Here is a 16,654-nt window from a genome sequence, read left to right as displayed (position 1 = left end):
TCAACACTCAACATTGCACAACTTTGACATTTTAGCACTTATCCATTTAAAAAATAAATAAATTGGAGCAAAAACGTTTTGCAGTATGTCTTCCTGTTGTATCTCGTTGTGACCACTAGATGACAGTGTTGACGTGAGTACTCTAATGTTGGCTTAATTATTAATATTTCGTATTGCATTTACTCTAGAATACTCTAGATATGCTCATGTGAGTATTCCCTCGTCTGAAAATCTATCTCGCTTATAAATGGATAATATGATCAGGGAATGCTCTTTTTTTCAATTCTTTCTCCATGTCCCCTAGGGAACCTCGTAGGTTCTCAATAAATGGTGATGCCATCTCCAAATGAGTTAAACTGTGAAACACTGGCACTTTCCTAGCTGATTTTAAGCTGAAAGCGTGGACGTAACCTGGTCTCGACCAGGTTTTGGGTTTAGCCTAATTTATCATGGTGATAGAGTTGCTTTAAAAGAGAGCTACCTTTGCTGAATACGCAAGTCTGGCTTTCAAGTCAACACAGCTCGCTAACCCACTAAACTCGCTTCGCCGTATACCCTTCTAATAAGGCCTAATGAAAACACAGGACTTCTGAGGAGCCAAGATATTACAGGTCTTGGGTGACACGGCGACTGCTCTGACACACATCAAATGGCAGCAAAGTGATGGTTATCACAAACGCCTTTCAGACTTTAAACACAGGGCTGGCTGCTGCTTCACAGCAAAGAGTTAAGGTAACGCAGCCTAGGATTGGAAGCAAGTCGATGGCGTGTTTAGCAGATAGGAATAAAAAAGCTGATTAGAAAAAAGTAGAGTGATAACAGGTGACAACAGTGGATAAGTCATTAAATCTATTTATAAGGCGTGAGCATATGCTGGAGAAGATGGTGCTTCTGAAAATTTTCACTGAGTAGCTTTCACCACTGCCATCAACTTAGAGGCACCACACTGAAACTGTTGACTATTGTATGCACAGCATCATAGTGAGAGCTGTTTTTAATATTATTGCAAAATAACACAATGGCTCTCATGTTGTCAATTGTCAACTCTCAAGTTGACCTTTTTTTGTCTTTTTTCCCTGCATTATACAGGCTTCTGAGAATATTCTTTCTTAGCACTAATTGGCGACTCTAAATTGTCCATAGGTATGAGTGTGAGTGTGAATGGTTGTTTGTCTATATGTGCCCTGCGATTGGTTGGTTCAGGGTGTACCCCGCCTGTCACCCAAAGCCAGTTGGGATAGGCTCCAGCACACCCGCAACCTTAGTGAGGATAAGTGGCATAGACGATGGATGGATGGATGGTTAGCACACAGCAATGTTGCTCTGTTGTGTGTTAACAGATCAAGGAAGAACAGCTGTGCAGTACATAGCAACAACAGTGTGTCACAAAATGATAATTACAAAACAGTTGTGGTAGAAGAAACAAAGAAGTGCCAATATTTAACAATTCAACCTCTGAGAATAAATTTAATTAAGAAATAATATGCTGTGGACTAATAAAAAACAAGGTGTAGGCCGCAGATGGCCCCAAGCCATGCTTTGAATATTCCTGTTATGGAGACATGCTTGGCTATGGAGCAGCATGTGACTTAAAAATATGTGCTTGTATTTCGCAATGCTAGGTAGAGATTACATTCGTAGCGTTCCCGTGAATCATGCAACAACAAACCACCCACCATTTATGTAACAAAATAAGGTGGTCAATATACAGTATTAGAAAAAGCCATCAGTCGGATGCAATGAATTATGATGCAATCAAGTTTTCTGTAAACAATCACATCTTGATATTAAAAGTAAGGATGCTGCAGTTGGACATGAGACAATCATACTGCGCTGATGTGATGTAGCTTTGACATTTCATGGGATCTGCAAGACAGATGGTGCGAGATTTATGATGCAAGGCAAGCAACTTGGGGGAGGAGCCAACGTTTCCCTCAAAGGCTGCCATGTACCCGCTTGTAATGGCACTGATTTAAAAGGCACGACTGATTGTTCATCGACTGTGGGAAAAATAAAATGCTTATGGAGACGCCCTTAAAACATTGTTGCACTGGCTGAGAATGTGGGGATGCCTCAGCAAAGGGTTTAGGTTGGACTCCACCAAAATGAGCAATGGCCATAAATCAAACATCACCAAAGTTCTTCATATACAGTACATGATATCTTATCCCTCCACACCCAGACCCATGGGGGGTGGGACCTGAGTTTATGGCACCTACAATAGTGCAACAATTTTGCTGCCACCCTATTTTTGTGCTTGAAAATCCAAGAAACAGGACCCAAAACTGCCACACAAGGTCTACTTTGAGCTGTTTAGTCAGCGTACCTGTATCAAAATCAGTTTGTTTGTTTTTTAAGTTGCTGACTATTTTTGGGCCAGGAGGTCTGAGAAACAGGACCCAAAAATGGCATAAAACACAAGTTTTCCACAGGGTTGATTTCCGTTTGTGGAGTCAGCGTATCTTTAACAAAAAGAGTTTTGTTTTTTTTCTATTCTCAAGGTCGTTGTACCCCTTTCAGAAGGGTTGATTTTCAAAAAAACCTTACACAATCTCAGTGACTACATTTACATGCAGTCAATATTCAGGTTAAGGTCAGAACACAAATTAATGTTCCTTTCGATCGGGATATCCCAATAGATGTATACATGACCCAATTTTGGGGTTTTTAAAAAACGGAATATGAGCATATTCCGTTTTTTCAAAAGGGTTATTGGTGTTTACACGGCCGTTTACACGGTTATTTGACTGCATGTAAACGTACTCAGTGAGGTCCTGGCAGGTTATATTAGATTAGTACCTATTTGTTTTCTGCGCATGTTCTAATCAAAAGGAATCTCATGTCTTTGGCAGGAACTACTTGTAAACATGGCGACACGCAAAACTCCACACTTTTGGACCAAGGACACCTTGTGTGTGGTGAAAGACAGGACCATTATGTCTTTTATTGATGGTAGAAAGTACGTCAATAGCGCAATCTATCAGAAGGTGAGCGAGAAGTTACGCAAAGCAGGGTTTGTACGAACGCACCTTCAAAAGTGTCCAGGGGGCTCTGATGGATGTAGCATGGATATGGATGGCACAGCTCTGGCTCCATTTGTTATTTTTTCATGTTCTCGCCTTCCATTAATGAAGTGTCAAGTACTGGTGGTGCAGCACCAAAGCGCAAACAAAGGCGTTGTTGTTGTTTTTGGATACAGGAAGAAGAATCGGAAATGACTCGTATTGCTTCATGACATTTTCCGTGCGTCGAGACATTATTTGTGTGTGGTTTTTTTCACGTCACACATGTAAACGGGTTATTCCGAATTTTTCAGAAACCGGAATATTGACCTTAACCCGAATATCGACTGCATGTAAACGTAGTGAGTGAGGTCCCAGCAGAACCCATTTGGCCAGTTCCAGACCTGTAGTGAAATAAAAAAAATCTAGATTGCCGCCATAGCCCCTATTTGGGCAAGGAGGTCCACAAAACCTCTCACCTCCTCATTGGAGTCCCGGCAGGTCTTAAAAATGGCATAATATGCAGAAGTCAATAGTCAGTTTGTTTTGTCATGTTAACAAATGATGTAAAATCATGTGTTTTTAGGTTGCTGCTACTTTTTTTGACCGCTTAGTTCACTAAACTTTTCTTCTTTTCTCTTGTTCTTCTCTTGACAGGCCTTGTTTGTGTCATGAAAAGCTAAGAAAAGGAGGTAGTTCTTTGTAAAGTATGTTGACATCATGCATGATGGCAGTTGAAAATCTATACAGTTCAAAATGTTGGTCCAGTTTGGAATTGTATGACTTTGTGTATATATATATATATATATATATACATATATATATATATATATATATATGAAATATATATATCATATATGTATCTGTTGACTCTTAAGGGAATATTCATTGCCTTGCTCAAGGGCACGACTCAGTACTGCAGCAATCTTCTTGGTAATTATTATTTTACAGGCTGGAGCCAAATGCAATAATCATCCTCTCATCCCGATTACTCTAGATTTGAGGAATGCAGGAAGTGTGGTGCCCGGGTGTGTCGATGACTGAGCGACCTCACTTGCCTCAACCCTGAGCTGAACTTCATGAAGAGCTGCTTGAAGTCTGTAATTTTTACCAACAGCCTCTTATCATGTTTGTCTTTTGTCTTCCTTCTCCATGCTCAAAAAACAGGCTTTACTTTAGTTCTGACAGTCAACTACAAGAGGATACATGCAACAGACTTGACAGCTGATTTGGACCAGAGTAAACACTACTTATCTAAAAGACATTAAGCGTGTGTCTAATGACTGAGGTTCTTCAAATAAATCTTTTGACTTCATTTATAGTTACTTTTTGACACCAATCAGTCATACTTTCAGAAAACATGTTGCAATTTGCCCTCCTTGTAGTGACCCTGCCATCGTGAGTCGACAGTGACAGAGGAGGCCTGGGGAATTGGGACCACATAGCCTTGGCTAAGGCCCTCAGTGAAGGCTACAGCAACCACAGTGAGTGGCTGCCGTCTCTCTGGTACATTTATACGTTTTCAGGTAGTCTCCCAGAAGTAATAATGAAGTTTATATTGTTATATCATATAATTAAATATTAAATTAAATTAGGCAAGGCAAGTTTATTTATAAAGCACAATTCATACGCAAGGTAAAGAGTAAAATCACTTCATAAAATAATTCCATTAAAACATAAAACCATTCTAAAATCATTATATAAAATTCCATAAATCGCTCCATAAAACAAAATAAAGAATAAAAATGAAGAGTGCAGATAAAATAGTTTCAATTGTCATATGCACAGTTGAATAGAAGTGTTTTCAGCTTGGATTTGAACATTGCCAAAGTTGAGGATTGTTGCACATCTTCTGGAAGACTGTTCCAGATTTTGGCAGCATAAAACTGAAACACAGCCTCACCGTGTTTAGTCCTGACTCTGGGCACCCACAGGAGACCACTCCCTGAGTTTGAGCTTGAGCTTGAGATGGTCTAGTGGCGCTAACATGTCAGAGATGTACTTTGGCGCAAGACCATGAAAAGATTGTACATGAGCAGAGCTTTTTTAAAGTCTATTCTCTGAGTGGCAGGAAGTACTGGACTAATATTCGCATATTTCCTGGTTCTAGTCAGGACTCGAGCAGCAGCATTCTGGATGCAGCTTTTTTACAGCTTGTTTAGAGAGCCCGTTGAGAAGGTCGTTACAGTAGTCTAGCCTGCTGAAGACAAAGGCATGGATTAGTCTCTCTAAATCTGGTCTATTCCCGTGATTTTTGGCAATGATTTTTAGGAGGGAAAAAGCTGATGATGTTATTGATTTAAAGTAGCTGTTAAAGTTCAGATCTGAGTCCATTATTACCCTAGATTTCTCATCTGATGATTAGGTTTTAGAGAATGGCTAATGGCTAATAACAACTTTCTCTCTTCTTTGGGCCAAAGACAATGATTTCAGTTTTGTCTAAGTTTAGCTGGAAAAAGTTGTTTTGCATCCACACACTGATCTGTTTGATGCATCTGCAGGACCATGTTCACCAGCTGTCAGTGACATGTGATCTGAGTGTTGTCTGTATAATTGTGGTGACACATTGCAGCTTTGTATTAGCTGGTCTTAAGGAAGCATGTACAGATTGAACAATAGCGGTCCCAGGATTGACCGCTGGGGAATCCTGCAGGTCTTAGTCATTTGATCTGCGACACAGTTACCAAGTCCAACAAAGTACTTCCTGTCCTCCAGATAGCACTTGAAGCAGTTTAGAGCAGTACCAGAGATTCCAACCCAATTTTCTAACCTCTGTAATAAAATCACATGGTCAACTCTGTCAAAGGAGCGCTCAGGAAACTAAAAGTACTTGTTGTCAACGGCATCAAGGAACTGGGCATGTACTAAAGATGACATTTTAACTACATGAAGAAGAAAAGACAATTCAGAAAGACTTGATGCGGCTTGAAGTCATCAACACTTGCCAAATTCCACAATAATAAGCAATACATTTCATTAATTGAACGTGACCAATAAGTTATTACTAGGGAAGCTCCGATCAGGGTTTTTGCTGCCGATTCCGATCATCCATGAGTGAAATCAGCCGATACCGATCACATCGATTAAGTGTAAATTTACTTAAATTATTAAAATTTACTATTGGCTGTATGATATGAAAAAGGGAACCATAAAATGACCTTAATTTAGACAAAAACATATTTGACTTACTTTTTCAAGAGAAGATATACTGTATCACAGGTGAAACTTACAGAGGATGAAACGTCTTCTTCAAGGAGACTTTGGATGTGTACATTGGTAGAGCTCTAGCAAGACTTCCAGTAGCTTTATTTGCGTTAGACGCCTTACTGTCACACACATATGGGCAAGTATGGCCAGCGTTTTGGCAACATGAGCTGCTGTTTGACTGATGATCACATTGTGAGCCTCGAAAACTCACCATATTCCGTCAAGTGTGTTGTCAAGGGTGCAAAAATGATTATTATAAAAATATTATTATTATTATAACACTCACAAACGACAGGTAAGTCCCACACAGCAGACATGATTGTTTTGGGTTTGGCACTGCGCAGTGTGAAGGAAGAAAACAAAGTGGGTGGGAGACGCTCGCTACAGGTTGTATGCTGCAATAGTACGAGCCAGAGGTGATCAGTGTTTATGATCGGCATTTAAAAGGCATTCATCGGCAAATGCAATCCTGGGTTTCCCCTAAGAGTTTTTGAAGCTGTGGTGGTGGGCTGCATGGAAGGCGGACTGCTGCTGCTTTGTCGTGCCACTGCTGTGTCTCGCCGCTGCTGTGGCAGGGATTTTTTTTTTATATTTAAATTTACTCTCGGTAATAATATCAATATTAGGCTCGTTTCCACATGCTTGAACAAAAAATGTATTAATTAACTTTAAATGCCTTTCTCTCAGCCTTTTCTTCCGCTCCTTATCTGTCAAGTGCCAAAAGGGCAATCAGGTGATTCCGGTGTATGTTTTAAAAAAAAGTTTAGTGAAACATTTTTATCATATTTGATAGATATTTTATTTCAAATTAAGTGTGGTCAACATGTAAATAATAGGCTATACGTGTATCTAAATAGCTGAGGGGTGGTCACACTTTTTCAGCCTTTGGGCGACTTTGTCCCAAAGATCTACCACCTACCATAAACATAGAGAATATACAGTATATATTTATTTATTTCATTTATAAATATGAGAATTGTGAGTATTGTACACATAAATAACGGGTGCACACAATCAAAATGATGTACCTACTATACTAAATACTAAAGATTAGTATTTCACATTCACAGTTTCAGAGTTTACAGGTCATCAACATAGTCAGTAATTCACAATTCAAACCAATATGGCAATAGAGATAATTACACATAAGTCCTCAATAGTTGTGTACTTAAACTGAGTAATATGTCAGTGAAAATAGCTATGTAGCGTTCATCAAGTATTACGTCCAGTTAGCATTTGCTATACAACAATACAGATATTGTATACGTGAAATTAAAAGGATTTTGCAAAAGACAATGCAACCGCAGTCAAGGCAACATATTAAAAAGCATTCAGCAATGTGCACATTTGCCAATTCGTCGTGAAATAGTAGTTTAACAAACAAACTCTAGTAGTTTCTAGTAGTGGAGTTAATGACGCGAAGTTTTTTTTTCTACATAAGTAGCCGCTACAAGTGAAAGGACAGCTTTTGTCATAGATATAGGCATTTTACTGCTGAGTTAGTTTATCCATAATCGGAATAATACAGATGAAAGTTGCATTATCCGTGTGTGCCTGCCGACGTCTGCTCTTCACTTTTTTATGCCGCGCTGCGAAAAAGGAGCAAATGAGGAGGGGGCTTAATGTCAGCTGACTGATGTCATATGACATCTATGAAGCGGCAGTAATGATGCAGGTGACACGCAACCAACACTACCTTTGCGATCGCTGTGACGGGCACCCCTGATATAGCATATATGTCAATTCATACACTGTATTACTTAACATTGTTTTCACGTAAAAAAAAAAAAACAACCAAAAAACCCTTTATTTCCAAGGTGTGGCGGCATTTACTGAGCCGTGGCGCCCCAACACGATCCATTGCATGCATGTAGCGGACACCCTGACGATCACATGCTTTTGATGGCCAATCGATTGGTGCATCCCTAGTTTTTACTTCCTCTCAATCCAGAAATTAGTCATGAATTGTGAAAATTCAGTCAAAATATTTACTTCAGTATTTATATATTTATTCTAAATGTATTTGGGGATGAGCCGGACAATGCATTTTTGCTGAGTATGAGCATTAAATGAGTACATCTCGTCGTTATCCGTAATTGTGATGAAAGAAAATCCTCATTAACGCTCTGTGATTGGCCAGTCACACACAGCGAGCGCCCCTCCCGAGACAGACTCTGCAGGCGGCAGCCACAGAGGAGCTCATTCAATTTCAATTGGCATGTTGAAAATGACTCGTGCGCCCACTGCCTCCGCTTTGTTAGGTTTTCCACAGCTCCCTTCTATTTTGGTTTGGTTTGGTTTGGTTTAATTTATTTCGAACATGCATATGTCAGAAAAGGAGTAGGAAGAAGCAGAGCTTATTTAATCCTATCCCCTTTTTGTAGCACATCAATTGCTAATACATACATGTGTGTACATACACATACAAACACGCACATACATATATATACACTTACATCTGCACCTACACAAGTATGCACATATATACATATACAGTATACACATATACCGTATACAGGTACACAAATGCTAAAAAAAAAAAAAAAAAAATTCTCCCCCCTTTTTTCCTCCTTTTCCTTTCCTTCTCCCTATCTATTTATTTATCTATTTTTCCTTTCCTTGAGTTCCTTTTATTAACTATGTCAAGGTTATTGCAATTATGCTTATTGTCATAGTAATATGATCTTTAATATGTTCCCAGATAGCTGATATCTTGGACAACAAGCACTCTTGCGACTCCTGGACCTCCTTTTAGTTTGGTGTAGAGTTTCCCGTTAGTGCTCCAAGTGTTTTGAATCTTTCCTTGCTTCCTCAGGTCTCGTGCTTTTTTGGCGACGTCAGAATTGCGTTTTGTCAGATGCTCATTCATGTAGACGTTGGTGCCTCTTAGCTTCTTTCCCTGTTTCAGCAGTGCAGTTTTGGATTCCCTGTTGGTGAACTTAATGATGACAGGTGTGGTGTTGTTCCTGCCATGGAGTGGGACGCAAGTGTCAGTACTGTTGACATCGACATCCACCTCCTTCGAGTGTAGGAAGTTAGCAATCTGTTGCTTTATTGAAGGAACATCTCTTGACTTGGATGTGATTTGGAGCCCTGTGAGGACCACATCATTCATTTGTGCCATCTGATCCACCTCGTCAATGAAGTTTTTAATTTGCTCCTTGATATTCTCCTTTGCTTCTTTCTCTTCCTCAAGAGTGGTGGGAAAGTCAGCATTGTCCTTCAATAGTGCCTTGATATCATCCTGTAGAATGTTGATATCATTGCATAGTGCTCTATTTTCTTCCCTGGGGTCTTTAGCATCCTTAAGATCAGTACCTGAGGCGGCTTCCATATGGTTTATAGCCTCCTTGAGAGCAGTGCGCAAGGCAGCGTTATCTTCCAATAATGCCCTAATATCATCCTGCAGAACCCTAACATCCTTGCATATTGCTGTATTTTCTTTACGGGTTATCGCTTCCTGAAGAGCAGAGCGCAAGGCAGCATTGTCATTCAGCAGTACCTTAATGTCGTCCTGCAGAGCCTTGATATCTTCCATAGGGTATTTAACCTCCTTAAGAGCAGCGCGCTCAGGTGTGCAGTTTCATCTTGCAACTTCTTGACTTCTTTTCTTAGTTTTTTGATATACTTGTTCTGTGCTCTATTTTCTTCAGACTGTATCTCTGCAGTTGAATGCAGCTTCTCAATTGCTCTCTGTGGTAGAGTGATCTCTCTATTCTCCAAGCGACTAGCAAAGGTTTCGTTGAACTTTTTGGTAGCATTTTTCCACTCTAGGTATCCTGGAATATTTAGGTATCCTGACTTTGTTTTTATGTCCACGCCCACTTCGAATTCAGAGCCAGAATAATTTTCCTCTGCAAGTTCAGAGCCAGAATCATTTTCCTTTGTGTTTGACATTGTTGCTAAGCAACCTCTTTGAACTTCAGCAGTTCGCTAGTTAGCTAGACTTGCTAGCAGGTATCGATACTTGTATTTGTACCTCTCGACTATCCAAGTTAAAGTTGGGGGATTCAGCAAGCAGCACTGATCTTGTGTTCATGAAGTGTCGTCAGGAAAGCACCAAAATAGTTAAAATTTCCAGTATCATCAACAGAGCTCCTGCCATACACGTCCTTCCCCGTCAAGAAAAAAAAAAAATTAAAAAATTTGGTTTGTATCTTAAGTTACTTGGTAAACTCGTGTCGTAACGTACGTGGTGCATTTGACAAGGCAGCGCTGCAGGCTTGTGTTACGTCAGTCACATATGCAACAACTCAATTGGAGTAGCAGGACCACTTTTTTCCTTGAAATGTATTTTCCCTCATTCCATGACGTCATTATAAAACAGGCATACTACCAACAATATAAGAATATTGTTAATTTTCAGTTGGCAGTACACAGACAGTGGTGACTGGCTACAACATTAGTACACCTGCATACTACATGATATACATAAACGTGGTAAAATATTACACCTCTCTCAATACGTTGCAGTATGCACATTGCATACTGCTGTTTTGTAACATACATGGTGCATTTCACAAGACAGCTGTGTACGCCTCGTGTGTCAGTCACTGCCGGTTTTGTTCTCTTCCGTCTGCCTGCTTATAATTTGGCTGCTGATATAAAGTCAGTTGGAAAATTTTGCTCGTAGTACTGAACGCAGTGATTTTGAGAAAAATACAGTGAACAAGGCTGACAGATTATTTCCCTGTTTGCCATCAATGGATGTTTGCATGAATCACCAACTTCACACAGATCATTAAAAAAATAATCAAATAGTCTTACAGTTCACTTCCACACATACACAGTACACATATACAGTAGCTGAATAATAAACCATAAATATAGCAGCTTCTAATCAGTCCATGTCAGCTTCAGACTTAAAATAATGTATTGATTTAAGCTCCACCCATTTCTGGTTAAACCACGCCCACTATAATAATGTTTCATTGGGCATAAACTGCCCAATGAAACGTTTTTATAGTTTTTGTAGTTTTACAATTATAGTTTTACGCGCAGTAAAGAATTCCAAGAACATATAAATACATATGATGAATGAAATAAATAAATGAACATTTAGGGTTCGTTTTACCTTCATTGAAGACGTGATTGTTGATGTGAGTTTTCCCAAAGACACGATGTGGCTACAAGACACCACATGGACACCACCTTCTTGTTTTGCCATGAGTTATTTATTGAATTCAACTCACAGTGTTTTTCACCTTCTTTATCAAAATGCTGGCACTTGAATTGAATTAAATGTTATTTAAATGAATACATTTCTTTGATATTTATTGAATAAATTAAATGTTCATTTCCCTTTCATTCTTCACTTATATGCATTTAGAATTGTTTTATGCGTGTAAAACTATATAAACGTGTTTTGTGTTAATATTTACGAGTCAACCGTAGCTATGTAGCTGACTTTCGGTTCCGGTTGGCATTTTGTAACTTAGCAAGCTTCTTTGTTAGAAGCTAAGTACGTTTTGTGATAAAAAATACATTACCAACACAGTTGGATTCAAACAGTGTATTAATAACAGGACAAGACACTTGCCGTATTGTACGCTAATTGGAAAATGTTCGTAACCAGGGCAAAATGTGGGTGTAAATTTTTTACATTAACCAAAAAACACGGTGTGGGTAACCCAACTGAGGTTCCACTGTACATGTTCCACTGTAATGTTCCACTGCTAATATCTGCTTATTTTACACATCCGGTTGTAGCAAAACACAACAAAAGTTAAGTTTTCAATAGCAGTCTTAACAAGTTTAAAGCAAGGTCAAAAAATAGGCCAAGAGAGCATGCGGTCATTTTAAAACCTCTTAAGCCAATAAAGTAACACGTTTGAGCTCATATTTGTCTAAATGGATTTATGCCTTTAAAGTGCATCATCTGGATTAGCGTCACCACTTTAAGAAACGGTGATGAAGGACACCCACACGCCATTACATCAACACTTATTCCCCTAAAATCATCAAAAAGCGTGTATAAAAAGTAAAAAAAAAATGTTTGAAAAATGGCTCTGCTGTTTCTTGCTCACCTGTATTTGAATGTGTGCTAGATTTGGCAGCTAAGCCCATGTGAGCTGCTGCAAGTTTTCCTGCCTTCATGTCCAGGAAGGACAGCAAGCAAGGGATAAAAGCGTTTCTGCAGGATCAAGACAGGAAATCCTCTCAGGCTGTATACCCAGTTAGCACTGCTGCACAGCCTTTATAGACTTTTTAAATGGCCTTATCTACAGTTAAAGACCTTAAAGAAGGCCAGTCTGTGTCTTGAGCTGCGTCTTGGCTCACCTGATAACCCTGCCATTAGGGGCTGAGGGCTTTAGTTCGGTCCTGCTGTTGTTAGGATTTGTTTGCTCATTCTGGGATAGATGAGATCATCCACTCAGGCCTGTTAGGGCCCTTAAGATCTCTTGATATCTGACATACTGGAGGGACACCATCATGTGCTTTTATGAGTTTAGGATTCCACAACTATCAGGCCATCACAAACTAGAAATAAATGTAGATGACCACAATGTATTCCACAGGGCATCCTCACCTCAGTGTGGTGTCCTATTTCTTTCACGACTGTATGTATTTGTGAAATCCAACTTTTCTATTCCTGAATCGTTGCACACAAAAGGGTGAAAATTTGGCCAAACATGCACCCCTACTCTGTTGCCTGTGCTATTATTTTTCATTAAACCCCCAAATTTGACCCCGTAAGTCAGATTGACTTGTAGTTTTGCACACAGCTCGATGCGCTCCACAAAACCCCCACTGTAATAACTTTAGGGTGTTTAACCGAATCATCACCAAATTTGGAACACTCCTTTAGAAGGCCTGACAAGCACATTTATCTAAAATTTTAACAGGACTGATTGAGAAACATATCCACCATCATCTTTCATCTTTGCTGGAAAAGGACATGAAAACTGTGTATAGTACAGACTCCAATAATCTTTTATGGAAAATGTATTTTTGCATTTGGCGTGAATGAGCCTGACTAGTCCAGCAGATGGCGGAGTGGTGAAAAACCAAGTAACTCCTATCTAAAAAAAATATTATTAGGAAGGCGGCCCCTTTCCTTTCATGCACTCTCAGTGACAATCACACGCCCACACATTCCTGCACCTTTATATATATATGAAGTCTTCCTTACATACAGAGATACCTGTACATGTGCACACTCACAGTACATACGTACTTCCCCACATTACTCACTGAGTTAACCAGGGTGTTATTATGTTGTTGGTTTTATTACAGCGACGGTGATTTCAGCAGTATGACTATATATATATATGTGTGTATGTGCGGTATATATGTGTATATATATATATATATATATATATATATATATATATATATATATATATATATATATATATATATATATATATATATGTATATATATATGTATGTATGTGTATGTATGTATGTATGTGTGTATATGTATATTTTTTTTTTTACAATGATGTGCATTACAGTAACTTTGATTCTATTCACTATCATGGATAATCATTTCATTACTACAGTTATGTGTGACTGTTTCAATGCGGTATTATCATGGTGATCACTATCATAATTCATCATTTCATGACTGCTATTGTGTGCGACTGTTTCAATGCAGTATTGTCATTGTGATCACTGTCATAGTTCATCATTTCATGACTGCTATTATGTCTGATTGTCATTGTCATTGTCATTGTGGTTGTTGATATTGATTTGTCCTTTATCCTTGTTCGTCTTTATAGTTGTCACGGACATTTATTTGCTGATGTCGTTCTGTATGTTTCTGTTGTTCTGTCACAATTGTTGTTGTTGCTGCTGTTGTTTTTGTCTCTTGTCTCTCTTTTTTTTGTTTTTGTCCCCCCCCCCCCGTTTCCTTTTCTCTTCTTCTCTGTCCCCTCCTGCTCCGGTCCGGTCGCTCCAAATTTGCTTTATAACAAGCATCAAGGTCGAATAAATTTTGTATGACAGGGGAAGTGTATATCACACTTCTCTCTGGCAGAGTAAATCTGTTGAGCACTTGACGGCATTTAGGTATACAATTCTATCTGCTTTAAAGGCTGGACAGGACAGGGGTAAAAAAAAAAAAATATATATATATATATATATATATATATTATAGGTACAGTTTTATATATGGAAAGCATGTCTGATAATCCTTAGAATGTTGATTTTGGAGTTTGCCTGTCTTTGTTAGCTTTGCTTTCCCTGTTTGGCCAAGACTCACAGTGTACACTCGCCCCTATTAAGAAATCATGCTGTTTTGTGGTTGAATACGGCATATTATTAGTAAAAAATATGAATATTTAAGCAAATGTTACAAATATTTCGCCGAATTAAGCATTTTCAAGCATAAAATAGCTAAATGAACTAAAATACAAATATAAGACATTCAAAAGACACATTCAGACGATGACGAAATACAGTATTCTACACTGGTCACTAGATGTCAGTAGTGTTACTGTAGTTTACAGTGAGACAAAAGGATCAGACTTGATCGCCAGAACAACAGGCTTTTATTGCAGGTTTGAATTATCTCACAAAAGCCACAATAATCCCTCATAAAATAAAAACATAAGCTACCGTTGCGGCTGTTACCCACGCAAAGCTGCAACTCAACCCTGAACCCACAATATCACTTCCTGTCTGCCACTCACTGTGTATTTAGAAGGTCGTAAACAGGTTTTGTATGCTCTAACCACAAAAATATTCCATTTATAAACAAGGAATCCGACTCCGCAGAAATGTACTTATCACGGTCGGGTCTGGAACCAATTAACTACGACAAACGAGAGACTGCTGTAGTTCCGAGACAGTGTATCTTCAAGCTGCCTTGTTTCTCTGGGTGATTAGTTGAATTAATGACAAGTCAGTGATGATGGTAATTTAGGCTATAGTCTATCAAATGTATTAACATGGCATTTTACTGAAATAAATGTTGCATTGTGTAAATACTACGAGTTAATTATCCATATAATTTAAGTACTTTTTAATCAAATTTCTGCCTTATAGTCATGAAAAAATGATTATAATTTCTTGTGTCAATGTTACATTGAATTACAGTCAAAAGGAAGGAATTGTCACATAAGTAGAACTGAAGGAACTGTGTCATTCATTTCACACACTGCATTTAGCAGTTCATATTTATATCCCTTATGCTAATTGCAGTGTTATCCACGTGGTGTAAACGTTTTCCAGGTGCTGATGAGTCACCAAAACAAGGTGAGAAGCAGGTACACAACTTACAGGTATGTGTGTCCTGAATACTGTATCACCACAAGTCCACATTCATTATTCAAGCAGGCCTTCTTGTCGCCTGTTTTCGGAAGGAGAATGTGTGTACCGTACGTAGATCCAGACTCGAGAACCAGCTTCTTTTGGATGGTGCTTTTTTGATACAGCTCTTGTATTGGATCTCATCAGGTTGTGCAGGTGTACCTAATGTATTGACCCATGAGTGTATATCTCATGGAAGTCTGAGGGATGAGATAAAGGGCTTAGATGAAGGGGGGCAGGGTTGTCTCTGGTGAAACGCTGACTGACATGGCTGCTCAGGGGGTAATCCTGCTAATCCTCTGCTCGCTCAGGGGTGCACTGGAGCGGGAGGCCTTTGACCCCACCCCGAGACAACGTGCAACAAACACACACACACACGCACTACTGATATCAACTTCACAACTCAAAGTCACACGTCGTCGCCGTGACTTCCAGTGGCTGAAACCACACCCAGACATAAGTCAACCATTTGCTGTTTATGGATGGCTGAGATGCTCTAATATTTTATATATTTGCTCATATGTTGACATTGTTTGAGCGAACAATTAAGAGGGATTATGATGCCATTGTGAATTTAACTCAGTACACGGCTTGTGACACAATACAGGGAAATGTGTCAAGTTGTTTAAGAAAATGTGCTAACCACAATGGACTGCAACAATAGCAATTCTTTAAACAAAAGAGGTATTATAGTAATATAAGACATGTACATACAGTACATGATCCACGTGGACCATATATGGTATATGGTACGCAAATGATGTCTAAGCACTGGTTTTAAAAGCAAAAAGAGAAAGTGGACAAAGTGAGGTCTTTAAATATACTGTATGTATACAGTATATATACCGTATTTTTAAGTCACACTTCCTTTCATGGTTTGGCTGGTCCTGCGACTTATACTCCGGAGCGACTTATGTATGATTTTTTTCACACTGACAGTCACGAGAGGGCGCGCTAGGCTTGTGTGCCAAAATCTGCTACTCCTATCACTCCTGTACCACTGAAAATTGTTTCTCTTTTTCTTCTTCATTGTGCATCTTCTACATCGGCAGTAACTAATTTATTTAATTAACTATGTTACATTTCTTAGTGTAATTAACGCATGCACACCAGAGCAAGCAAGTCTCTGTTATGACGGCAGAAGTAAGCACAGTGGAGCGTCCCCAAACAGTCACACAAAGTCTGACGCT

This window comes from Dunckerocampus dactyliophorus, chromosome 18 (assembly GCF_027744805.1).
Source record: "Dunckerocampus dactyliophorus isolate RoL2022-P2 chromosome 18, RoL_Ddac_1.1, whole genome shotgun sequence".
In the NCBI taxonomy this organism is placed as follows: Eukaryota; Metazoa; Chordata; class Actinopteri; order Syngnathiformes; family Syngnathidae; genus Dunckerocampus; species Dunckerocampus dactyliophorus.
This window is presented reverse-complemented; position numbering follows the sequence as displayed.